The sequence below is a fragment of the Callithrix jacchus genome, chromosome 10, assembly GCF_049354715.1.
Source record: "Callithrix jacchus isolate 240 chromosome 10, calJac240_pri, whole genome shotgun sequence".
Lineage (NCBI taxonomy): Eukaryota > Metazoa > Chordata > Mammalia > Primates > Cebidae > Callithrix > Callithrix jacchus.
This window is the reverse complement of record NC_133511.1, coordinates 35,775,171-35,799,754: the sequence shown is the minus strand read 5'-3', so window position 1 is coordinate 35,799,754 and position 24,584 is coordinate 35,775,171. Positions and strand designations below refer to the sequence as shown.

Here is a 24,584-nt window from a genome sequence, read left to right as displayed (position 1 = left end):
TACCTAACGGAACGGTCTTCAATTTGCGCATTCAACTTACAGAGGTAAACTGATGTGTGTTTGCAGGAGTTTGTAAACACTTTCTGTGAAGAGGCGGAAAACGCATTTTCCCAGCAAAATCCAGGCATTCAAGAAATAGCTATAAATCTCCGTCTAGAACACAAAACGAACGTATTTTTCAAACTGCTCTGCTGGGTGTTCACTCAACTAAGGGAGTTGAATCCACGTTCAGAATCAGAGAGTGAGAAGCACCTTTTTCTAGGAGCTGCGTTTTGATAAACAATAGTGAATGGGAGTATACGCTGTATTGAGAAATATCACCTTCTAAAATGAAAACGGAGCAAACTAACAAAACGGCCTTCAATGTGTGCGTTCAACTGACAGAGTTAAACTGATGTGTGTTTGCAGGAGTTTGTAAACCCTTTCTGTGAAGAAGCGGAAAACGCATTTTTCCAGCCAAATCAAAGCATTTCAGAAAGAGCTGTAAATCTCCGTCTAAAACACAAAAGGAACGAATCTTTCAGACTGCTCTGCTGTGTGTTCACTTACCTAAAAAGGTGAATAGGCCTGGAGATTCAGAAACAGAGAAACACGTTTCTTCTAGGAGCTGCATTTTGATATTCCAGAGTGAATGGGAGTAAAGGCTTTATTGAGAAATATCTGCTTCTAAAACCAAAACGGAGCAACCTAACAGAACGGGCTTTAATGTGTGACTTCAACTTACAAAGTTAAACTGATGTGTGTTTGCAGGAGTTTGTAAACCCTTTCTGTGAAGAAGCGGAAAACGCATTTTTCCAGCCAAATCCAAGCATTTCAGAAATAGCTGTAAAGCGCCTGTAAAACAGACAACGAATGTATCCTTCTGACTGCTCTACTGTGTATTCGCTTACCTAAGGGAGTTGAATCTGCCTTGAGATTCAGAGAGTGACAAGGGCGTTTCTTCTAGGAGCTGCGTTTTGATATTCCAGAGTGAATGGGAGTAAACGCTGTATTGAGAAATATCTGCTTCTAAAACCAAACCAAAGCAACCTAACAGAACGGCCTTCAATGTGTGCGTTCAACTCACAGAGATAAATTGATTTGTGTTTGCAGGAGTTTGTAAACCCTTTCTGTGAAGAAGCGGAAGACGCAATATTCCACCAAATCCAAGCATTTCAGAAATAGCTGTAAATCACTGTCTAAAACTCAAAATGAATGTATCTTTCAGACTGCTCTGCTCTGTGTTCGCTTACCTAAGACAGTTGAATCTGCCTTAAGATTCAGAGAGTGAGAAGTGCCTTTCTTCGAGGAGCTGCGTTTTGATATTCCAAAGTGAATGGGAGTAAATTCTGAATTGAGAAATATCTGCTTCTAAAACCAAAATGGAGCAACCTAACAGGACGGCCTTCAATGTGTGCGTTCAACTTACAAAGTTAAGCTGATGTGTGTTTGCAGGAGTTTGTAAACCCTTTCTGTAAAGAAGTGGAAAACGCATTATTCCAGCCAAATGCAAGCATTTCAGAAATAGTTGTAAATCACCATCTAAAACTGAAAACGAACATATCCTTCAGACTGCTCTGCTTTGGGTTCGCTTACCTAAGGGAATGGAATCTGCCTTGAGATTCAGAGAGTTAGAAGTGCGTTTCTTCTAGGAGCTGCGTTTTGATATTCCAGAGTGAATGGGAGTAAAGGCTGTATTGAGAAATATCTGCTTCTAAAACCAAAACGGAGCAACATAACAGAACGGCCTTCAATGTGTGCGTTCAACTTACAGAGTTAAACTGATGTGTGCTTGCAGGAGTTTGTAAACCCTTTCTGTGAAGAAGCGGAAAACACAAATTTCAAACCAATTCCCAGCATTTCATAAATAGCTGTAAATCTCCGTCTAAAACTCAAAACGAACAGAAGGTTGGCATGGCCAGTGTACAAGGATGACATGAAAAGGTGTGCAGCGTTTTGTATTTTTTTTGGCATTGCAGCTGTTTTATAGAAATCAAATACAGATAGATTTGAGGTACATAAAAAAAAATTGTTTGCTGGACGTGGTGGTGTGGACACCTGCAACCCCAGGCCTTGGGAGGCTGCGGCAGGACAATCACTTAAACCAAGGAGGCAGATGTTGCAATAAGCCAGATTGAACCATTGCACTCCAGCATGGGTGACAAGAGAAAAACACGACATCATAAAGAAAGGCAGGGTGGGGGGGGAGTCACCCAGCTCCTTGTTTTTTGCAATTGTACACACTGGTCTGTCTGATTTCTTTTCTTTCTCTTTTTCTCTTTTTTTAAATAAGGTGGGTTTTCACCGGGATGCCCAGGCTGATCTTAAACACCTGACCTATGGTGACCGACCCACCTCGGCCTCCAAAAGTGCTAGGATTGCTGGCATGAGTCACAGTGCCCAGCCCAGTCTCTCTGATTTATTTTTTAACAGTAAAGTCAGCCGGCCGGGCACGGTGGCTCAGGTGAGCCTGTCATCCAAGTGCTTTGAAGACCAAGGCAGGCGGATGACCCAAGGTTGTGGGTTCAAGACAAGCCCGACCAATGTGGTGAAACCCCTTCTTTAATATAAAAACAAAACTTGGGTTGGGCTCGTTCACTTACGCCTGTAATCCTAGCACTTTGGAAGACTGAGGTGAGCAGATTGTGAGGTCACAGGTTCGAGACTGGCCTTGAATAATGCAGCACAACCCACTCCCTATAATAAAACATAAAAATAGAAAAAAGTAAAAAAGCTGAGCCAGGCATGGCATGTGCTCACTTCGGCAGCACCTACACCAAAATTGGGATGATACACAGAAGGCCGGCATGGCCGCTGCACAATGATGACAAAGAAAGGTGTGCAGCATTCCATTTTTTTTTTTGCCATTGCCGCTGTTTTGTACAAACCAAATACAGATAGATTTGAGGTACATAGAAAAAACAAAAAACGAAAAAACAGAAACTGAGCTGGACGTGGTGGTGTGGACACCTGCAACCCCAGCTCCTTGGGAGGCTGCAGCAGGACAATCACTTGAACCGAGGATGCAGATATTGTAATAAGTGAAGATTTCACCATGGCACTTAAGCCTGGGTGACAAGAGAAAAACAGTACATCATAAAAAAAGGTGGGGTGGGGCAAGGAGTCACCCGGCACCTCGTTTTTTACCATTGTACACACTGGTCTGTCTGATTTCTTTTCTTTTCTTTTTTCTTTTTCATTAAATGAGGTGGGTTTTCACCAGGATGCCCAGGCTGACTTCGAACTCATGACCTCAGGTGACCCACCCATTGCAGCCTCCCAAAGTGCTAGGATTGCTGGCATGAGTCACAGCACCCGGCCCAGTTTCTCTGATTTCTTTTTTAACAATAAAGTCAGCTGGCCAGGCACGGTGGCTCACATGAACCTGTCATCCAAGCGCTTTGAAGACCAATGCGGATGGATCACCCGAGGTTGTGGGTTCGAGACTGGCTCGACCAACATGGAGAAACGCCATCTTAAAATGAGAACAAAGGTTGGGTTAAGCTTGGCGGCTCACGCCTGTAATCCCAGCACTTTGGAAGGCCTAGGTGAGGGGATTGTGAGGTCATAGGCTCAAGACTGGCCTTGAATGACAGCACAACCCACTCTGTATAAAAAACATAAAAACAGAAAAAAAAAGCTGAACCGGATATGGCACATACTCACTTCAGCAGCACCTACACTAAAATTGGGATGATACACAGAAGGCTGGCATGGCTACTGGCAAGGATGACATGCAAAGGTGTGCAGCATTGCCTATTTTTTTTTTTTGCTGTTGTGGATGTTTTGTATGAATCAAATATAGATAGATTTGAGGTACAAAAAAAAACAAAAAAAACAAAGATAGCTGGACGTGGTGGTGTGGACACCTGCAACCTCAGCTTTTTGGGAGGCTGTGATAGGACAATTGCTTTAACTGAGGAGGCAGATGTTGCAATAAGCCAAGACCACACCATTGCACTCCAGCCTGGGTGACAATAGGGGAGTACTTCGTCATAAAAAAAGGTGGGGTGGGGGATGGAATCATGCAGCATGTTGTTTTTTGCAATTGTACACACTGGTCTGTCTGATTTCTTTTTTTTTTTAAATGATGTGGTTTTCACCGTGATGCCCAGGCTGACCTGGAACTCATGATCTCAGGTGACCCGAACACCTCGGCCTCCCAAAGTGCTAGGATTGCTGTCGTGAGTCACAGTGCCCCGCGAGTCTCTCTGATTTCTTTTTTCAAAATAAAGTTGACTGGCTGGGCACGGTGGCGAGCGGATTGTGAGGTCACAGGTTTGACACTGGCCTTGAAACACAGTGCAATCCACTCCGTATAAACAAACATATAAGCAGAAAAAAATATAAAACCTGAGCTGCGCATGGCATGTGCTCGCTTCAGCAGCACCTACTAAAATAGGGACAATACACAGAAGGTGGGCGTGGCCGCCACACAAGAACGACAAGCAAAGGTGTTCTGTAATTATTTATTTATTTATTTATTTTGCCATTGTGACTCTTTTATGGAATTCCAATACAGATAGATTTGAGGTACAAAAAACAATTAACTGGACACGGTGGTGTGGACATCTGCAACCCCAGCTATTGGGGGCTGTGGCAGGACAATCGCTAGAACTAAGGAGGCACATGTTGCAATAAGCCAAGATCCCACCTTTGCACTCCAGCCTGGGTGACAGGAGGGGAACACTATGTCATAAAGAAAGGTGGGGACGGAAGCAGAGTCATCCGCCACCTCGTTTTTTACATTTGTACACACTGATCTATATGATTTCTTTTCTTTTTTTTGTTCTCTTTATAAAAATAAAGTCAGCCGGCCAAGCACGGGGACTCAAATGAGCCTGTAATCCAAGCGCTTTGAAGACCAAGGTGGGTGGATCACCCAAGGTTGCGCGTTTGAGACCTGCCTGACCAAAATGGTGAAACCCAGTCTTTAAAATGAAAACACAACTTAGGTTAAGCTCGTGACTCACGCCCTGAATGTTAGCACTTTGGAAGGCCGAGGCTAGCGAATGGTGAGGTCACAGGTTTGATACTGTCCTTGAATGACACAGCACAACCCACTCCCTATAAAAAACATAAAAGCAAAAAAATAAAAAATAAAAAAGCTGAGCCAGACAACATGCAAACGTATTTAGTGTTCCATATTTTTTTTATTTGCCATTGTGTCTGTTTTGTAGAAATCAAATACAGATAGGTTTGAGTTACAAGAAAAAAAATTTAACTGGACATGGTGGTGTGGACACCTGCAACCCCAGATATTTGGGGGGCTTCAGCAGGACAATCGCTTGAACTGAGGAGCCACATGTTGCAATAAGCCAAGATCCCACCATTGCACTCCAGTCTGGGTGACAAGAGGAAAACACTACATTATAAAGAAAGGTGGGGCCGGTGGTGGAGTCATCCGGCACCTCGTTTTTTACAATTGTAAACACTGATCTCTCTGATTTGTTTTCTTTTTGTTTTTCTATTTTTTTAAAGGAGGTTGGGTTTCACTGGGATGCCCAGGCTGATGTTGTACCTGTGATCTCAGGTGACCCTCCCACCTCGGCCTCCCAAAGTGCTAGGATTGCTGGCATGAGTCACAGTGTTCAGACCAGTCTCTTTTATTTTTTAACAATAAAGTTGGTCGGCCAGGCATGGGGGTTCACGTGAGCCTGTCATCCAAGCACTTTGAAAACCTAGGCAGGCGGATTACCCGACGTGGTGTGTTTGAGACTGGCCCGACCAAAATGGTGAAACCCCATCTTCAAAACAAAAACACAACTTAGGTTGGGATCCATGGCTCACGTCTAATCCTAGCTCTTTGGAAGGCCGGAAGAGGATTGTGAGGTCACACGTTCGAGGCTGGCCTTGAAAGACACAGCACAACCCGCTCCATATAAAAAAAACATAAAACCAGAAAAAAATAGAACAGCTGAGCCGGGCATGGCATGTGCTCACTTCGGCAGCACTTACACTAAAATAGGAATGATACACAGAAGGCGGGTGTGACCGCTGTGCAAGAATGACACACAAAGATGTGCAGTGTTCCATAAATATTTATTTTTTATTTTTTTGCCACTGTGACTATTTTGTAGAATTCAAATACAGACAGATTTGAGGTACAAAAAAAAATTAACTGGACATGGTGGTGTGGACACCCACAACCCCAGCTACTTGGGGGGGCTGCAGCAGGACAATCACTTGAACCGAGGAGGCACATGTTGCAATAAGCTAAGGTCCCACCGTTGCACGCCAGCCTGGGTGACAAGAGGGAAACACTACGTCATTAAGTAAGGCGGGGCCAGGGGTGGAGTCATCTGGCACCTCAGTTTTTACAATGTACACACTTATCTTTTTGATTTCTTTTCTTTTTCATATTCTCTTTTTTTAAAGGAGGTGGGTTTTCACCAGGATGCCCAGGGTGACCTCAAACTTGTGACCTCAGGTGACCTGCCAACCTCGGCCTCCCAAAGTGCTAGGATTGCTGACATGAATCACAGTGCTTGACCCAGTATCTCTGATTTCCTTCTTTACAATGAAGTCAGCCAGCCGGGCATGAGGGTTATGTGAGCCTGTCATTGGAGTGCTTTGAAAAGCAAGGCAGGGGGATCACCCGAGGTTGTGGGTCAAGACCAGCCGACTAACACTGTGAAACCCCATCTTAAAAATGAAAACAAAACTTGGGTTGGGCTCGGTGGCTCACGCCTGTAATCCCAGCCCTTTGGAAGGTGGAGGTGATCGGATCCTGAGGTCACAGGTTGGAGACAGGCCTTGAACAACGCAGTGCAACCCACTCCCTATAAAAAACATAAAAACAGAAATAAATTAAAAAGCTGAGCCAGGCATGGCATGTGCTTGCTTCGGCAGCACCTACACCAAAATTGGTAGGTAAGATACACAGAAGGCCAGCGTGGCCATCGTGCAAAGGACATGCAAAGGTGCACAGCGTTCCATATATATTTTTTTGACTTTGGGGCTGTTTTGTAGAATCAAATACAGATAGATTTGAGGTACAAAAAAAAAAAAAAAAAAAACCAGAAAGTTAGCTGGACATGGTGGTGTGGAGATCTGCAATCCCAGCTCCTTGGGAGGCTGCGGCAGGACAATCGCTTGAACCGAGGAGGCAGATGTTGCAATAAGCTAAGGTCCCACCGTTGCACTCCAGCCTGGGTGACAAGATGGAAACACTACGTCGCAAAGAAATGTGGAGCGAGGGGTGGAGTCATTTTGCTCCTCGTTTTTTTATCTTTTCCTTTTCTTATTTTTAAAATAAGGTGGGTTTCACCAGAATGCCCAGGCTGACCTCAAACTTGTAACCTCAGGTGACCACCTCGGCCTCCCAATGTGGTAGGATTGCTGGCGTGAGTCACAGCACCCGGCCCAGTCTCTCAGATTTCTTTTTTACAATAAAGTTGACTGGCTGGGCATGGTAGCTCACTTGAGCCTGTCATCCAAGTGCTTTGAAGACCAAGGCGGGCGGATGGCCTGAGGTTGCAAGTTCAAGACCGGCCTGACCGACGTGGTGAAACCCCATCTTTTAAATGAAAACAAAACTTGGGTTGGGCTCGGGGGCTCATGCCTGTAATCCCAGCACTTTGAAAGGTGGAGGCGAGTGGACCATGAGGTCACAGGTAATAGACTGGCTTTGAACGACACAGCGCAACCCGCTCCATATAAAAAACAGAAATGCAGAAAAAAATAAAAAAGCCAAGCCAGGAATGGCATGTGCTCACTTTGGCAGCACCTACACTAAAATTGGGAGGATACACAGAAGGCGGGCATGGCCGCTGTGCAAGGACGACACACAAAGGTGTGCAGCTTTCCGTATTTTTTTTTCCATTGTGGCTGTTTTGTAGAAATCAAATACAGATAGATTTGAGGTACAAAAAAAAGTTTGGCTGGACATGGTGGTTTGGACAACTGCAACCCCAGCTACTTGGGGGTCTGCGAGAGGACAATTGGTTGAACCGAGAAAGCAGATGTTGCAATAAGCCAAGATTGCTAACCCCGTCTTCAAAACAAAAACACAGCTTAGTTTGGGCATGGTGGCTCACGCCTGTAATCCTAGCATTCCAGCCTTGGTGACAAGAGGAAAACACTGCATCATATAGAAAGGCGGGGCAGGGTGTGGAGTCATTCAGCACCTAGTTTTTTACAACTGTACACACTGGTCTGTCTGATTTTTTTTCTTTTTCTTTTAAATGTGATGGGTTTTCACCAGGATGCCCAGGCTGACCTCGAACTCATTATGTCAGGTGGCCTTCCCCTGGCCTCCCAAAGTGCTAGGATTGATGGCTTGAGTCACAGCACTGGGCCCAGTCTCTCTGATTTCTTTTTTAACAATGAAGTCTGCCAGACAGGGATGGGGGTTCATGTGAGCCTGTCATCCAAGCGCTTTGAAAACCAAGGCATGCGGATCACCCGAAGTTGCGTGTTTGAGACTGGCCAGACCAAAACAGTGAAACCCCGTCTTTAAAACAAAAACACAACTTAGTTTGGGCTCGGTGGCTCACGCCTGTAATCCTAGCACTTTGGATGGCCGAGGCGAGCTGATTGTGAGGTCACAGTTTCAAGACTGGCCTTGAAAGACACAGCACAACCCACTCCCTATAAAAAACCTAAAGGCAGAAAAAAATAAAAAAGCTGAGTCGGGCAAGGCATGTGCTCGCTTTGGCCGCACCTACACTAAAATTGGGATGATACACAGAAGGCTGGCATAGCCATTGCACAAGGACAACACACAAAGGTGTGCAGCATTCCATTTTATTTATTTATTTATTATTGTGGCTGTTGTGTAGAAATCAAATACAGATAAATTTGAGGTGCAAAAAAAGTTTAGCTGGACGTGGTCATGTGGACGTGGTCGTGTGTCACCTGACACCCCAGCTACTTGGGGGGCTGTGGCAGGACAATCACTTGAACCAAGGAGGCACATGTTGCAATAAGACAAGATTGGACCATTGCACCGCACCCTGGGTGACAATAGGGAGACTACATCATAAAAAAAGGTGGGGCGGGGGTGTGGAGTCACCTGGTGCCTCATTTTTTACAGTTGTACACACTGGTCTGTCTGATTTCTTTCCTTTTCTTTTTTCTCTTTTTTAAAATGAGGTGGGTTTTCACTGGAATGCCCAGGCTGACCTCGAACTCGTGACCTCAGTTGAACCGTGCACCTTGGCCTCCCAAAGTGCTAGGATTTCTGGCGTGAATCACAGTACCCAGCCCAGTCTCTCTGATTTCTTTTTAACAATAAAGTTGGCCAGCCAGGCACGGTGGCTTCCGTGAGCCTGTCATGAAAGCACTTTGAAGACCAAGGCAGGCGGATCACCTGAGGTTGTGGTTTCTAGACCGGCCCGACCAACGCAGTGAAACCCTGTCTTTAAAATAGAAACAAAGCTTGGGTTGGGCTCAGTGGCTCATGCCTGTAATCCCAGCACTTTTGAAGGCTGAGGCGAGCAGATCGTGAGGTCACAGGTTTGAGACTGGCCTTGAACGACACAGTGTAACCCGCTCCCTATAAAAAACATAAAAGCAGAAAAAATAAAAAAGCTGAGCCGGGCACAGCATGTGCTCGGTTTGGCAGCACCTACACTAAAATTGAAACGATACACAGAAAGTGGGCCTGTCTGCTGTGCAAGGATGACACGCAAAGGTGTGCAGCATTCTGTTTTTGTTTTTTTTTTTGTTGTTGTTGTTGTTGTGGCTCTTTTGTAGAAATCAAATACAGATAGATTTGAGGTACAAAATAAAAGTTAGCTGGACGTAGTGATGTGGACATTTTCAACCAAGCTACTTGGGGGGCTGTGGCAGTAGAATCGCTTGAACTGATAAGGCACATGGTGCAATAAGACAAGACCCCACCATTGCACCGCAGCGTGAGTGACAAGAGGGAAACACTATGTCATAAAGAAAGGTGGGGCCTGGGATGGAGTCATCTGGCACCTCGTTTTTTACAATTGTACACACTGATCTGTCTGATTTATTTTTTCTTACTTTTTCTATTTTTTTAAAGGAGGTGGGTTTCCACCGAAATACCCAGGCTGACCTCAAGGCCGTGACGTCAGGTGACAGCCCACCTCAGCCTCCTAAAGTGCTAGGATTGCTGCCGTGAGTCACAGCACCCAGCCCAGTCTCTCTAATTTTCTTTTTAACAATAAAGGTGGCTGGCCAGGTATTGGGGCTCACACGAGCCTGTCATCCAAGGTGGGTGGATCACCTGAGGCTGCCGGTAAGAGACTGGCCCTCCCAACATGGTGGTACCCTGTCTTTAAAACAAAAACACAACTTAGGTTGAACTCCACGGCTCAGGGCTGTAATCTCAGCACTTTGGAAGGTGGAAGCAAGCAGATTGTGAGGTCACAGGTTCCAGACTGGGCTTGAACAACACAGCACAACCTGCTCCCTATACAAAACATAAAAGCATAAACAATAAAAAAGCTGAGCCGGGTATGGCATTTGCTTGCTTCGGCAGCACCTACACTAAAATTGGGAAGATACTCAAAAGGCGGGAGTGTCCGACGCACAAGAAGGACATGCAAAAATCTGCAGCGTTTTGCATTTTTTCTTTTATTTTGCAGTTGTGGCTGTTTTGTAGAAATCAAATACAGATAAATTTGAGGTACAAAAAAAAAGAAAAGTTAGCTGAACGTGGTGGTGTGGACACCTGCAACCCCAGCTATTTGTGGTGCTGTGGCAGGACAATCGCTTGAACTGAGGAGGCCCAAGTTGCAATAAGCCAAGATCCCACCCTTGCACTCCACCCTGGGTGACAAGAGGGAAACACTACATCATAAAGAAAGGCGGGGCCAGGGGTGGAGTAATCCAGCACCTCGTTTTTTACAATTGTACACACTGATCTCTCTGATTTCTTTTTCTCTTTTTTTTGCCAGGATGCCCTGGCTGACCTCAAACCCATGACCTCAGGTGACCCACCCACCTCGGCCTCCCAAAGTGCTAGGATTGCTGGCATGAGTCACAGTGCCCAGCCCAGTCTCTCTGATTTTTTTTTTAGCAATAGAATCGGCTGGCCGGGCACTAAGGCTCATGTGAACCTGTCATCCAAACACTTTGAAGACCAAGGCAGGTGGATCACCCGAGGTTCGAGACCTTCCCGACCAACACAGTAAAACTCCATCTTTAAAACAAAAAGACAACTTAGGTTGAGCTTGGTGGCTGACATCTGTAATCCTAGCATTTTGGAAGGCCGAGGCGATCAGATCGAGAGGTCACAGGCTTAGAGATAGGCCTTGAACGACACAGCACAAATCGCTTTCTATGAAAAACATAAAAGCAGAAAAAAATTAAAAAGCTGAGCTGAGCATGGCATTTGCTCGCTTTGGCAGCACCTATGCTAAAATTGGGATGAAACACAGAAGGCAAGCCTGGCCGCCGTGCAAGAACAACAAAGGTGTGCAGCGTTCCGTATTTTTTTTTTATTTGCTATTGTGGTTGTTTTGTAGAAATCAAATACAGATAGATTTGAGGTACAAAAAAGGAAAATTTAGCTAGACATGCTGGTGTGGACACCTGCAACCCTAACTACTTCAGGGGCTGTGGCAGGACAATCGCTTGAACTGAGGAGGCACATGTTGCAATAAGCCAAGATCTCGCCGTTGCACTCCAGCTTGGGTTACAAGGGGAAAACACTACGTCATAAAGAAAGGCGGGGCCGGTGTGGAGTCATCTGGCACCTCGTTTTTTACAATTGTACACAGTGATCTGTCTGATTTCTTTTCTTTTTCTTTTCTCTTTTATTTTTTTTTTTATAGGAGGTGGGTTTTCACCGAGATGCCCAGGGTGACCTCGAACACGTGACCTTATGTGACCCGTCCACCTCGGCCTCCCAAAGTGCTAGGATTGCTGGCATGAGTCACAGCACCCAGCTTAGTCTCTCTGATTTCTTTTTTAACAATGAAGTCCGCCGGCCGGGCACTCATCCAAGAGTTTTGAAGACCAAGGCGGGTGGATCACCCGAGTTTGTGGCTTCGAGACTGGACCGACCAACACGGTGAAACCCCGTCTTTAAAACAAAAACACAACTTAGGATAGGCTTGGGGGCTCACACCTGTAATTCTAGCACTTTGGAAGGCCGAGGCGAGCAGATGGTGAGGTCACAGGTTCGAGACTGGCCTTGAACGACACATTTCAACCCGATCCCTATATAAAACATAAAAGCAGAAAAAAATAAAAATGCTGAGCCGGGCAGGGCCTGTGCTCTCTTAGGCAGCACCTACACTAAAATTGGGACGATACATAGAAGGTGGGCATGGCCTCTACAGAAGTACGACACAAAACGGTGTGCAGTGTTTCGTTTTTTTTTTCTCCATTGTGGCTGTTTTGCAGAAATCAAGCACAGATAGATTTGAGGTACAAAAAAAAATTAGCTGGACGTGATGTTGTGGACACCTGCAACTCCAGCTCCTTGGGATGCTGCGGCAGGACAATCGCTTGAACTGAGGAGGCACATGTTGCAATAAGCCATGATCCCACCTTTGCACCACAGCCTGGGTGATAGGAGGGAAACACTACGTCATAAAGAAAGTCAGGGCTAGGGGTGGAGTTATCCAGCATCTCGTTTTTTACAATGGTCGACACTGATCTGTTTGATTTCTTTTCTTTTTCTGTTTCTCTTTTTTTATAGGAGGTGGGTTTTCACCGGGATGCCCAGGCTGACCTCAAACCAGTGACTTCAGGTGACCCGCTCACCTTGGCCTCCAAAAGTGCTAGGATTGCTGGCGTGAGTCATAGCACCCAGCCCATTCTCTCTGATTTCTTTTTTAACAATAAATTCAGCCAGCCGACCACTGGGGCTCACGTGAACTTGTCATACAAGCACTTTGAAGACCAAGGCAAGCAGATCACCCGAGGTTGCGGGTTCGAGATTGGCCTGAACAACACGGTGAAACCCCGTCTTTAAAACAAAAAAAAAAAACTTAGGTTGGGCTTTGCAGCTCATGCCTGTAATCCTAGCACATTGGAAGGCTGAGTTGAGCAGACTGTGAAGTCATGGGTTGGAGACTTGCCTTGAAGCATGCAGTGCAGCCCACTCCGTATAAAAAACATAAAAGCAGAAAAAAATAAAAAAGCTAAGCCAGGCATGGGATATGCTCATTTTGGCAGCACCTACACTAAAATGGGGAAGATACACAGAAGATGGGCATGGCCACCATGCAATGATGACATGCAAAGGTGTGCAGTGTTCAATATTTTTTTTCATTGTGTCTGTTTTGTAGAAATCAAATACAGATAGATTTGAAGTACCAAAAAAAAAAAAGTTAGCTGGTGGTGTGGACAACTGCAACCCCAACTACTTGGGAGGCTGTGGCAGGACAATCCCTTGAACTGAGGAGGCAAATGTTGCAATAAGCCACAATCCCACTGGTGCACTCCAGCTTGGGTGACGAGAGGGAAACACTGCATCATAAAAAAGTGGGGCTGGGGGTGAAGTCATCTGGCACCTTGTTTCTTACAATTGTACACACTGATCTTTCTGATTTCTTTTTTCTTTTTCTCTTTTTTAAAAAACGTGGGTTTTCACCAGGATGCCCAGGCTGACCTCTAACCGGTGACCTTAGGTGATCCATCCACCTAGGCCTCCCAAAGTGCTGGGATTGCTGGCATGCCTCACAGCGCCTACAAATTCTCTCAGATTTTTTTTTTAACAATAAAGTCCACCGGCCAGGAACTCATCCAAGGGCTTTGAAGACCAAGGCGAGCAGATCTCCGGAGGTTGCAGGTTAGAGACTGGTCCGACCAACACGGTGAAACCCCATCTTTAAAACAAAAACACAACTTAGGTTGGGCTCGGTGGCTCACGCCTGTAATCCTAGCACTTCAGAAGGCCAAGGTGAGTGGATCGTGAGGTCACAGGTTTGAGACAAGTGTTGAACAACAAAGTACAACCTGCAGCCTATAATAAACATAAAAGCAGAAAAAAATTAAAAAGCTGAGCTGGGCCTGGCCTGTGCTCACTTAGGCAGCACCTACACTAAAATTGGGACCATGCACAAAAGGTGGGCATGGCTGCCGCAAAACGACGACACTCAAAGGTGTGCAGCATTCTGTATTTTTTTTTCATTGTGGCTGTTTTGTAAAAATCAAATAAAGACAGATTTGAGGTACAAAAAAAAATTAGCTGGATGTGGTGGTGTGGACACCTGCAACCCCAGTAACTTAAGGGGCTGCAGCAGGACAATCGCTTAAACTGAGAAGGCACATGTTGCAATAAGCCAAAATCCCACCATTGCACAGCAGCCTGGGTGACAAGAGGGAAACACTACGTCATGAAGAAAGTCGGGGCTAGGGGTGGAGTTATCCGGCACCTCAGTTTTTACAATTGTACACACTGATCTGTTTGATTTCTTTTCTTTTTCTTTTTCTCTTTTTTTAAAGGAGGTGGGTTTTCACCAGGATGCCCAGGCTAACCTTGAACCTGTAACCTTAGGTGACCCACTCACCTCGGCCTCCAAAAGTGCTAGAATTGCCGGTGTGTGTCATAGTGCCCGGCCCATTCTCTCTGATTTCTTTTTTAACAGTAAATTCCGCCGGCCGGCCACAGGGGCTCACGTGAGCCTGTCATCCAAGCACTTTGAAGACAAAGGTGGGTGATCAACCGAAGTTGCAGGTTCAAGATTGGCCTGAACAACACGGTGAAGCCCCGTCTTTAAAACAAAAAAAAACGTTGGTTGGGCTCCGCGGCTCACGCCTGTAATTCTAGCACTTTGGAAGGCCAAGGCGATCAGATCGTGAGGTTATGGGTTCGAGACTGGCCTTGAAAGACACAATGCAACCCACTCCCTATAAAAAACATAAAAGCAGATAAAAATAAAAAAGCTTAGCTGGGCATGGCATGTGTTCACTTCGGCAGCACCTACACTAAAATTGAGAAGATACACGGAAGGCGGGCATGGCCACCAGGCAAGGACAACACACAAAGGTGTGCAGCATTCAATATTTTTTTTTCTACTGTGGCTGTTTTGTAGAAATCAAATACAGATAGATTTGAGGTACAAAAAGAAGAAAATTAGCTGTACGTGGTGATGTGGCCACCTGCAACCCCAGCTACTTGGGGGGCTGTGGCAGTAGAATCGCTTGAACTGAGGAGGCATATGTTGAAATAAGCCAAGATCCCACCGGTGCACTCCAGCCTCGGTGACAAGAGGAAAACACTTCGTCATAAAGAAAGGCATGGCCAGGAGGTGGAGTCAGCTGGCACCTCGTTTTTTACAATTGTACACACTGATTTGTCTGATTTCTTTTCTTTTTCTTTTTCTCTTTTTTAAAGAAAGTGGGTTTCCACCAAAATGGCCAGGCTGACCTCGAACCTGTGACCTTATGTGACCCACCCACCTCGGCCTCCCAAAGCACTAGGAGTGCTGGCGTGAGTCACAGTGCCCGGCCAAGTCTCTCTGATTTCTTTTTTAACAATAAAAGCTGGCTGGGCACGGGGGCTCACATGAGCCTGTGATCCAAGCACTTTGAAGACCAAAGCAGGCGGATCACCCAAGGTTGTGGGTTTGAGACCTTCTCAACCAACACGGTGAAACCTTGTCTTTAAAACCAAAACACAACTTAGGTTGGGCTTGGCGGCTCATGCCTGTAATCCAGCACTTTGGAAGGCTGAGGCAAGCAGATCGTGAGGTCACAGGTTCGAGACTGGCCTTGATCGACACAGCGCAACCCGATCCCTATAAAAAACATAAAAGCAGAAAAAAATAAAACAGCTGAGCCGGGCATGGCATGTGCTCGCTTCAGCAGCACACACTAAAATTGGGACGATACACAGAAGGCAGGCGAGGCCGCCACACAAGGACGACATGCAAAGGTGTGCAGTGTTCTGTATTTTTTGTTTTTTTCCATTGTGACTGTTTTGTAGAAATCAAATACAGATAGATTTGAGGTATAAAAAAAAATTAGCTGGATGTGGTGGTGTGGACACCTGCAACCCCAGTTACCTGGGGGGCTGCGGCAAGACGATTGCATGAACCGAGGAGGCACATGTTGCCATAAGCCAAGATCCCATTGTCGCACTCCAGCCTGCATGACAAGAGGGAAATACCACATCATAAAGAAAGACTGGGCTGGGAGTAGAGTCATCTGGCACCTCGTTTTTTACAATTGTTCACACTGATCTGTCTTATTGCTTTTTTTCTCTTTTTTAAAATGAGGTGGGTTTTTCCTGGGATGCCCAGGCTGACCTCGAACCCGTGACCTCAGGTGACCTGCCCACCTCAGCCTCCCAATGTGCTTGGATTGCTGGCATGAGTCACAGTGCCCGGCCCAGTCTCTTTGATTTCTCTTCTAACAATAAAGTCAGCCAGACGGGCACAGTGGGTCATGTGAGCCTGTCATCCAAGCACTTTGAAGACAGATCACCCAAGGTTGCGGGTTCGAGACTGGCTCGACCAACATGTGAAACCACATCTTAAAAACAAAAACAAAACTTAGGTTGGGCTCAGCGGCTCACACCTGTAATCCTAGTACTTTAGAAGGCTGAGGCGAGCGGATCTTAAGGTCACAGGTTCAAGACCGGCCTCGAACAACACAGCTCAACCCACTCCCTATAAAAAACATAACAGAAAACAATTAAAAAGCTGACCCGGGCATGGCATGTGCTCGCTCTTGCAGCACCTACACTAAAATTTAAATGATACACAGAAGGCCGGCGTGGCCACCGTGCAACCATGACACACCATGGTGTGCAGCATTCTGTTATTATTATTATTATTTCCATTGTGGCTGTTTGGTAGAAATCAAATACAGATAGATTTGAGATATAGAAAATAAAATAAAATAATATAAAAAATAACAGAAGGTTAGCTGGTGGTGGTTTTGTGGACACCTGCAACCCCTGCTCCTTGAAAGGCTGTGGCAGGACAATCGCTTGAACTGAGGAGACAGATGTTGTAATAAGCCAAGATCACACCACTGCACTCCAGCCTGGGTGAAAAGAGGAAAATGCTACGTCATACAGAAAGGTGGGGTGGAGGGTGGAGTCATCCGGCACCTCATTTTTTACAATTGTACACACTGGTCTGTCTGATTTCTTTTCTTTTTCTTTTTCTCTTTTTTAAATGAGGTGGGTTTTCACCGAGGTTCCCAGGCTGACCTCGAACTCGTGACTTCAGGTTACCCGCCCACCTCGGCCTACCAAATTGCTAGGAATTCTGGCATGAGTCACAATGCCCCGGACATTCTCTCAGATTTATTTTTTAACAATAAAGTCGGCCGGCTGGGCAAGGTGACTCACGTGAGCCTGTCATCCAAGCACTTTGAAAACTAAGGCGGGCGGATCACCCGATGTTGCGGGTCCGAGCCTGGCCCGAACAACATGGTAAAATCCCGTCTTTAAAATGAAAACAAAACTTAGTTGGGCTCAGTGGCTCACGCCTGTAATCCCAGCACTTTGGAAAACCAAGGCAAGCAAATCGTGAGGTCACAGGTTCGAGACTAGCCTTGAACGACACAGTGCAACCCGCTACCTATGAAAAACATAAAAACATAAAAAAATAAAAAAGCTGAACCTGGCATGGCATGTGCCCACTTCGGCAGCAGCTACATTAAAATTGGGATGATACACAGAAGGCCGGCATGGCCCCCGCACAAGGATGACATGCAAAGGTGTGAAGCGTTCTGTATTTCTTTTTGCCATTATGGCTGTTTTGTAGGTATCAAATACAGACATATTTGATTCTACAAAAAAGCGTGCTTCCAACCTGCTGAATAAAAACGAGCTATCACCTCTGTGAACTTAATCCACACATTGCAAAGCATTTTTCCAGATCGTTTGTTTCTATTTTGTATCACGGGATATTCTGTTTTTCGTGGTAGGCCTCTAAAGGCTCTTAAATGTTCCTTTTTGAATTCTGTGAAAAGAGTATTTTAGAGAGTCTTTATAAAAACAAACGTTTAACACTGTGAGCTGAATCTCCACATCACAAAGTATTTTTCACAGATAGCTTCTTTTTAGTTTTCATTGTGGTGTATTTGGTTTTTCATAATACGTCTCAATGGGATCTGAAATGTTGCTCCTAGAGTCTACAAAGAGTGTCTCCAACCAGCTGAATAGAAGGAAATGATCGACTTTGTGTGCTTAATGCAAACATCACAAAGCATTTTCACAGGTACCTTCTCTCTTGTTTATAACATGGAATATTTTTTTTTCACCATAGGCCTCTATATCCATTCTTAGATTCCACAAGAAGAGTGTTTGCAATCTACAGGATCAAAACAATGGTTCGACTCTATGAGCTAAAACCCCACATCACAAAGCATTTTCACAGTACTTGTTTTAGTTTCCATTTTGGGATACTTGGTTTTTAACTCAATGGTCTCTGAAAGGCTCCCTTCTGAATTTTACAAAGAAAGTGTTTCCAAACTTCCAAATCAAAACACATGTTCATCTCTGTGAGCTGAATCCACACATCAAAAAGCATTTTCACAGATATGATGTTTCTAATTTTTATCACAACATATTTGTTTTTTCACCTATATTCCTCAATGAGCATTCAAATGTCATTTTCTAGATTCTGCAAAACAGAGTGCTTTCAACCTGCTGAATAAAAACAAATCTTCACCTCTGTTAACTGAATCCACAGATTGCAAAGCATTTTCCCAGATCTTTTGTTTTTAGTTTTTATCATGGGTTGTTATGTTTATTAGCATAGGCCTCTATGTGCTGTGAAATGTCACTTTATAAATAATTCAAAAAGAGTATTTCAGACATACTGTAGGAAAGAAAACGTTTAACACTATGAGCTTAAATTGCACATCACAAAGTATTTTTCACAGATAGCTTCTTTTTAGTTTTTATTGTGAAGAATTCAGCTTTTCATCATATGTTTCAATGGGATCTGAAATGTTGTTGCTAGGTTCTAAAAAAAAAGAGTGTTTCTGACCAGCTGAATAAAAACAAAGAATTGACTCTGTGAGCTAAACGCAGACATCACAAAGCATTTTCACAGATAATTTCTTTCTTGTTTTTAACGTGAAATATTCGGTTTTCACCAAAGGCCTCTATATCGCTTCTCAGATTCCACAAGAAGAGTGACTGCAACCTCCAAAATCAAAATGAAGGTTCGACTGTACGAGCTGAATTTTCACATCACACAGGATTTTCAGAGTATTTTTTTTTTACTTTTCATTGTGGGATATTTGGTTTTTAACCATAAGACTCAATGGGCTATGAAATGTTTTTTCATGAATTTTACAAAGATAGTGTTTCCAACATTCTGAATCAAAACAAATGTTAAACTCTGTGAGCTGAATCCACACATCTCAAAACATTTTAACAGAAACATATTTTCTAGTTATTAAACACCAAATGTTCAGTCTTTCACCAGAAGCATCAGTAAGCTTCACAATATATTATCTTAGGTTCCACAAAAAGAGTGCTTTAAACCTGCTGAATCCAAACAAAAGTTCCAAGCCATAGGCTGACTCTACATATTACAAAGCATTTTTATAGAATACTTGTCCCTTTTTAGATTCTATAAAAACAGGATTTCCAACCTGCTGAATCAAACAAACTTCAAAAATTTGGGCTCAATCCACATATCACAAACATTTTCACAGATAGCTTGTTTCCAGTTTTTGTCATGGGATATTTGGTTTTTCAGCATAGGCCTCAGTGGGCTTTGAAATATTTCTTCTCAGATTCTTTAAAAACAGTTTTTCCAAGCTGCTGAATCAAAACAATTCTTGAACTCTGTGAAATGGAGGCATACATGGCAAAGCATTTGTAAAGATAGCTTGTCTATAGTTTTCATCATGGTATTGATAGGCCTCGATTGGCTCTGAAATATCCCACCCAAGAATCTCCAAAGAAGTGTTTCCAAACTGCTGAATTAAAACAAAGGTTCAAATCTGTGAGCTGAATCCACACATTGCAAAGCATATTTACAGATAGTTGTTTCTACTTTTTATCACTGGATGTTCAGTTTTTTACCATAGGCCTTAATGGACTCTATAATGTTCCTTTTATGATTCCACATTGATTTTCCAAAATGCCAAATGAAAAAAAAGGTTAAATTCTGTAATATTAATTCACACATTGCAAAGCATTTTCATAGATAGCTTATTTCTGATTTTTATTATTCAGTATTAGATTTTGCATGACAAGATTCAATGAGCTTCGAAATATATTCCTACATTCTACAAAGAAAAGTGTTCCCAACTTGCTGAATCAAAAGGAAAGTTTGACTCTGTGAGCTGAATGCACACATCAAAAACCATTTTCACAGATATCTTGCTTCTAATTTTTATCACAGGATATTTGGCCTTTCACCTGTAGTCCTCAATGAGCTTTCAAATATCCTTTTCTAGATTCTACAAAAAAGAGGGCTTCAAACGTGCTGAATAAAAACAAACGATCACCTCGGTGAACTTAATCCACACATTGCAAAGCATTTTTCCAAATCATTTGTTTCTAGTGTGTATCACGGGATATTCTGCTTTTCAACATTGGCCTCTAAAGGCTCTGAAATGTGCCTTTTTAGATTTTCTGAAAGAAGTATTTTAGACATTCTTTATGAAATCAAAGGTTTAACACTGCGAGCTGAGTCTGCACGTCACAAAGTATTTTTCACAGATACCTTCTTTTTAGTTTTCATCGTGGTATATTCGGTTTTTCATCATACATCTCAATGGGATCTGAAAAGTTGCTGCTAGATTCTACAAATAGAGTGTTTCCAACAAGCTGAATAAAACAAAGGATCGACTTTATGTTCTAAATGCACACATCACAAAGCATTTTCACAGATAGCTTCTCTCTTGTTTTTAACGTGGAATACTCAGTTTTTCACCATAGGCCTCCATACCACTTCTTAGATACCACAAGAAGAGTGTTTGCAACTTTCAGAATTAAAGCAAAAGTTCCACTGTACGAGCTTAATCCCAACATCACAAAGTATTTTCAGAGTATTTTTTTCAGTTTTCATTGTGAAGTATTTGGTTTTTAACCATAGGACTCAATGGGCTCTGAATTTTTTTTAAAAAATTTCACAAAGAGAGTGTTTTCAACAATCTGAATCAAAAGAAATGTTAAACTCTGTGAGCTGAATCCGCACATCCCAAAACTTTTTAACAGATACATATTTTCTATTTTTTAATCAAAAAATGTTCAGTCTTCCACTGGAAGCCTCAATAAGCTTCAAAATATATTACCTTAGATTCTAAACAAAGAGTGTTTTCAAGCTGCTGAATACCAACAACAGTTCAAAGCCATAGGCTGACTCTACATATTGCAAAGCATTTTTATAGAATGTTTGTCCCTTTATGGATTCTACAGAAACAGGGTTTCCAACCTGCTGAACCAAAACAAATCTTCAAAAATTTGGCTGTATCCACATATCACAAAGCATTTTCACAGATAGCTTGTTTCCAGTTTTTATCATGGGATTTTTGGTTTTTCACCATAAGCCTCAGTGGGCTTTGAAATATTTCTTCTTAGATTTAGAAAAACAGTTTTTCCAACCTGCTGAGTCAAAACAATTCTTGAACCCTGTGATCTGGAGGTGTACATGGCAAAGCATTTGTAAACATAGCTTGTTTATAATTTTCATCATGTGATTCATAGTCCTCAATCGGCTCTGTAATATCCAACTTTAGAATCTCCAAAAAAGTGTTTCCAAACTGCTTAATCAAAACAAAGGTTCAAATCTGTTACCTGAATCCACACCTTGCAAAGCAAATTCACAGATAGTTGTTTCCTGTTTTTATCATGGTATATTCAGTTTTTTTTACAATAGGTCTTAATGGACTTTATAATGTCCTTTTCATGATTCCACACAAATTTTAAAAACATGCTAAATGAAAACGAAGTTTAAATTTCATAGCATTAATTCACACATTGCAAAGCATTTTCATAGACAGCTTATTTCTGATTTTTATTATTCAACATTAGATTTTACATGACAGGCTTCAATGAGCTTCAAAATATTTTCCTAGATTCTACAAAGAAAAGTGTTCACAACTTGCTGAATCAAAACAAAAGTTCTACTCTGTGAGCTGAATCCACACATCACAAACGATTTTCCCTGATATCTTGCTTCTAATTTTTGTCACAGGATATTTGGCTTTTCACCTATGGTCCTCAGTGAGATTTCAAATATGCTTTTCTAGATTCTTCAAAATAGAGTGCTTTCAACCTGCTGAAAGGAACAAATGATCAGCTCTGTGAACTTAATGAACACATTGCAAAGCATTTTCCCAGATTGTTTGTTTCCAGTTTGTATCACGGGATATTTTTATTTTTGCCGTATGTATCTAAAGGCTCTGAAATGTCCCTTTTTACATTCTCCGAAAAGAGTATTTCAGAATTCTTTATGAAAACACACGTTTAACACTGTGAGCTAAATCTGCATGTCACAAAGTATTTTTCTTTGATAGCTTCTTTTAAGTTTGCATCGTGGTGAATTCGGTTTTTCATCATATTTCTCAATGGGATCTGAAATGTTGCTGCTAGATTCTAAAAAGAGTGTTTCCAACCAGCTGAATAAAAACAAATAATCAACTTTGTGTACTTAAGGCAAACATCACAAAGCAATTTCACATATACCTTCTCTCTTGTTTTTAACGTGGAATATTCTTTTTTTTACCATTGGCCTCTATATCCCTTCTTAGATGCCACAAAAAGAGTGTTTGTAACATACAGAATCAAAACAAAGGGTCAAGTGTATGTGCTAAAACCACACATCACAAAGCATTTTCACAGTACGTTTTTTTAGTTTTCATTTTGGGATATTTCATTTCTAACTATAGGACTCAATGGGATATGAAGTGCTCCCTCCTGAATTTTACAAAAAAAAAGTGTTTCAAAACTTCCAAATCAATACAAGTATTCAGCTCTGTTAGCTGAATCCATACATCAAAAAGCATTTTCACAGATATCTTGTTTCTAATTTTTATCACAACATTTTTGGTTTTTCACCTGTATACCTCAATGAGCATCAAAATATCTTTTTCTAGAGTCTGCAAAACAGAGTGCTTCCAACCTGCTGTATAAAAAAAAGATCACCTCTGTGAAATTAATTTTCATATTTCAAAGTATTTTCCCAGATAGGCTGTTTCTAGTTTTCATCACGGGATACTCTGATTTTCACCATAGGCCTCTAAAGGCCCTAAAATGTCCCTTTTTTGATTTTCAGAAAACAGTATTTCAGACATTCTTTTTGAAAACAATTGTTTAACACTGTGAGCTGAATTGGCACATCACAAAGTATTTTTCACAGATAGCTTCTTTTTAGTTTTTATTGTGGTGTATTCGGTTTTTCATGCGAAGTCTCAATTAGATCTGAAACGTTTCGCTAGATTCTACAAAAAGAGTGTTTCTGACCAGCTGAATAATAAGAAATGTTCAACTCTGTTAGCTTTATGCACACACCACAAAGCATTTTCACAGATAGCTTCTCTCTTGTTTTTAATGTGGAAAATTCAGTTTTTCACCAATTGCCTCTATATTGCTTCCTAGATTCCACAAGAAGAGTGATTGCAACCTCCAGAATCAAAACCAAAATTCGATGGTATGAGGTAAATCCACACAACACAAAGCATTTTCAGAGTATTTTTTTTTTGGTTTTCATTGTGAAATATTTGGTTTTTAACTGTAGAACTCAATGGGCTCTGAAATGTTTTTTTCTGAATTTTACAAAAAGAGTGTTTCCAACATTCTGAATCACAACAAATGTTAAACTCTGTGAGCTTAATCTACACATCCCATAATATTTTAACAGATATATATTTTCTAGTTTTTAATTAAAAAATGTTCATTCTTTCACCGGAAGCCCCAATAAGCTTCAAAATGTATTATCTTAGATCCTAAACAAAGAGTGTTTTCAACCTGCTGAATCCAAACAATAGTTCAAAGACATAGGCTGACTCTACATATTGCAAAGCATTTTTAAGAATGCTTGTCCCTTTATAGATTTTAAAGAAACAGGGTTTCCAACCTGCTGAACCAAAACAAAGCTTCAAAAATTTGGGCTGAATCCACATATCACAAAGCATTTTCACAGATGGCTTGTTTCCAGTTTTTATCTAGAGGCAGCATTTAATAAAGTCTATTAGTAATCTAATCATTATTTGCAATGTAGTTGTTTTTTTTAACACTTAATTTTTTACTTTTTTATTGCATTTTAGTTTTAGGTTACATGTGCAGAACATGCAAGACAGTTTGCATAGGTACACACATGGCAGTGTGTTTTGCTGCCTTCCTCCTCTTCACCCACATTTGGCATTTCTCCCCAGGCTATCCCTCCCCAGATTCCCCCATGCTGTCCCTCCACTATTCTTCACAATAAACCTCAGTGTGCAGTACTCCATTTCCTGTGCCCATGTGTTCTCCTTTTTCATCACCCGCCTATGAGTGAGAATATGCAGTATTTCATTTTCTGTTCTTGAGTCAGGTTGCTGAGAATGATGTTCTCCAGATTTATCCATGTCCCTACAAACGACACAAACTCATCATTTCTGATTGCTGCATAATATTCCATGATGTATATGTGCCACATTTTACCAATCCAGTCTATCATGGATGGGAAATTGGGTTGGTTCCAGGTCTTTGCCATTATAAACAGTGCTGCAATGAAAATTTGTGTGCATGTGTCCTTATAGTAGAACGACTT

General features: G+C 42.4%; 9 non-coding genes across 9 annotated transcripts; all 9 read left to right on the top strand.

Moving 5' to 3' along the window:
* The first annotated feature begins 2,731 nt into the window (after window positions 1-2,731).
* On the top strand, window positions 2,732-2,838 carry LOC118145944 (U6 spliceosomal RNA). The gene has a single exon (XR_004731422.1). It is a non-coding gene; the product is annotated as a U6 spliceosomal RNA (small nuclear RNA).
* Window positions 2,839-3,637: 799 nt separating this feature from the next.
* LOC118145957 (U6 spliceosomal RNA) lies at window positions 3,638-3,743 on the top strand. Its single transcript, XR_004731435.1, has one exon. It is a non-coding gene; the product is annotated as a U6 spliceosomal RNA (small nuclear RNA).
* Window positions 3,744-5,914: 2,171 nt separating this feature from the next.
* On the top strand, window positions 5,915-6,021 carry LOC118145955 (U6 spliceosomal RNA). Its single transcript, XR_004731433.1, has one exon. It is a non-coding gene; the product is annotated as a U6 spliceosomal RNA (small nuclear RNA).
* Window positions 6,022-7,689: 1,668 nt separating this feature from the next.
* On the top strand, window positions 7,690-7,796 carry LOC118145937 (U6 spliceosomal RNA). Its single transcript, XR_004731418.2, has one exon. It is a non-coding gene; the product is annotated as a U6 spliceosomal RNA (small nuclear RNA).
* An 829-nt stretch (window positions 7,797-8,625) lies between these two features.
* Window positions 8,626-8,732, top strand: LOC118145956 (U6 spliceosomal RNA). The gene has a single exon (XR_004731434.2). It is a non-coding gene; the product is annotated as a U6 spliceosomal RNA (small nuclear RNA).
* Window positions 8,733-9,531: 799 nt separating this feature from the next.
* Window positions 9,532-9,638, top strand: LOC118145947 (U6 spliceosomal RNA). The gene has a single exon (XR_004731425.3). It is a non-coding gene; the product is annotated as a U6 spliceosomal RNA (small nuclear RNA).
* Window positions 9,639-12,174: 2,536 nt separating this feature from the next.
* On the top strand, window positions 12,175-12,281 carry LOC118145946 (U6 spliceosomal RNA). Its single transcript, XR_004731424.1, has one exon. It is a non-coding gene; the product is annotated as a U6 spliceosomal RNA (small nuclear RNA).
* Window positions 12,282-13,067: 786 nt separating this feature from the next.
* On the top strand, window positions 13,068-13,174 carry LOC118145950 (U6 spliceosomal RNA). Its single transcript, XR_004731427.1, has one exon. It is a non-coding gene; the product is annotated as a U6 spliceosomal RNA (small nuclear RNA).
* Window positions 13,175-17,502: 4,328 nt separating this feature from the next.
* Window positions 17,503-17,605, top strand: LOC118145939 (U6 spliceosomal RNA). Its single transcript, XR_004731420.1, has one exon. It is a non-coding gene; the product is annotated as a U6 spliceosomal RNA (small nuclear RNA).
* The last annotated feature ends 6,979 nt before the right edge of the window (window positions 17,606-24,584 follow it).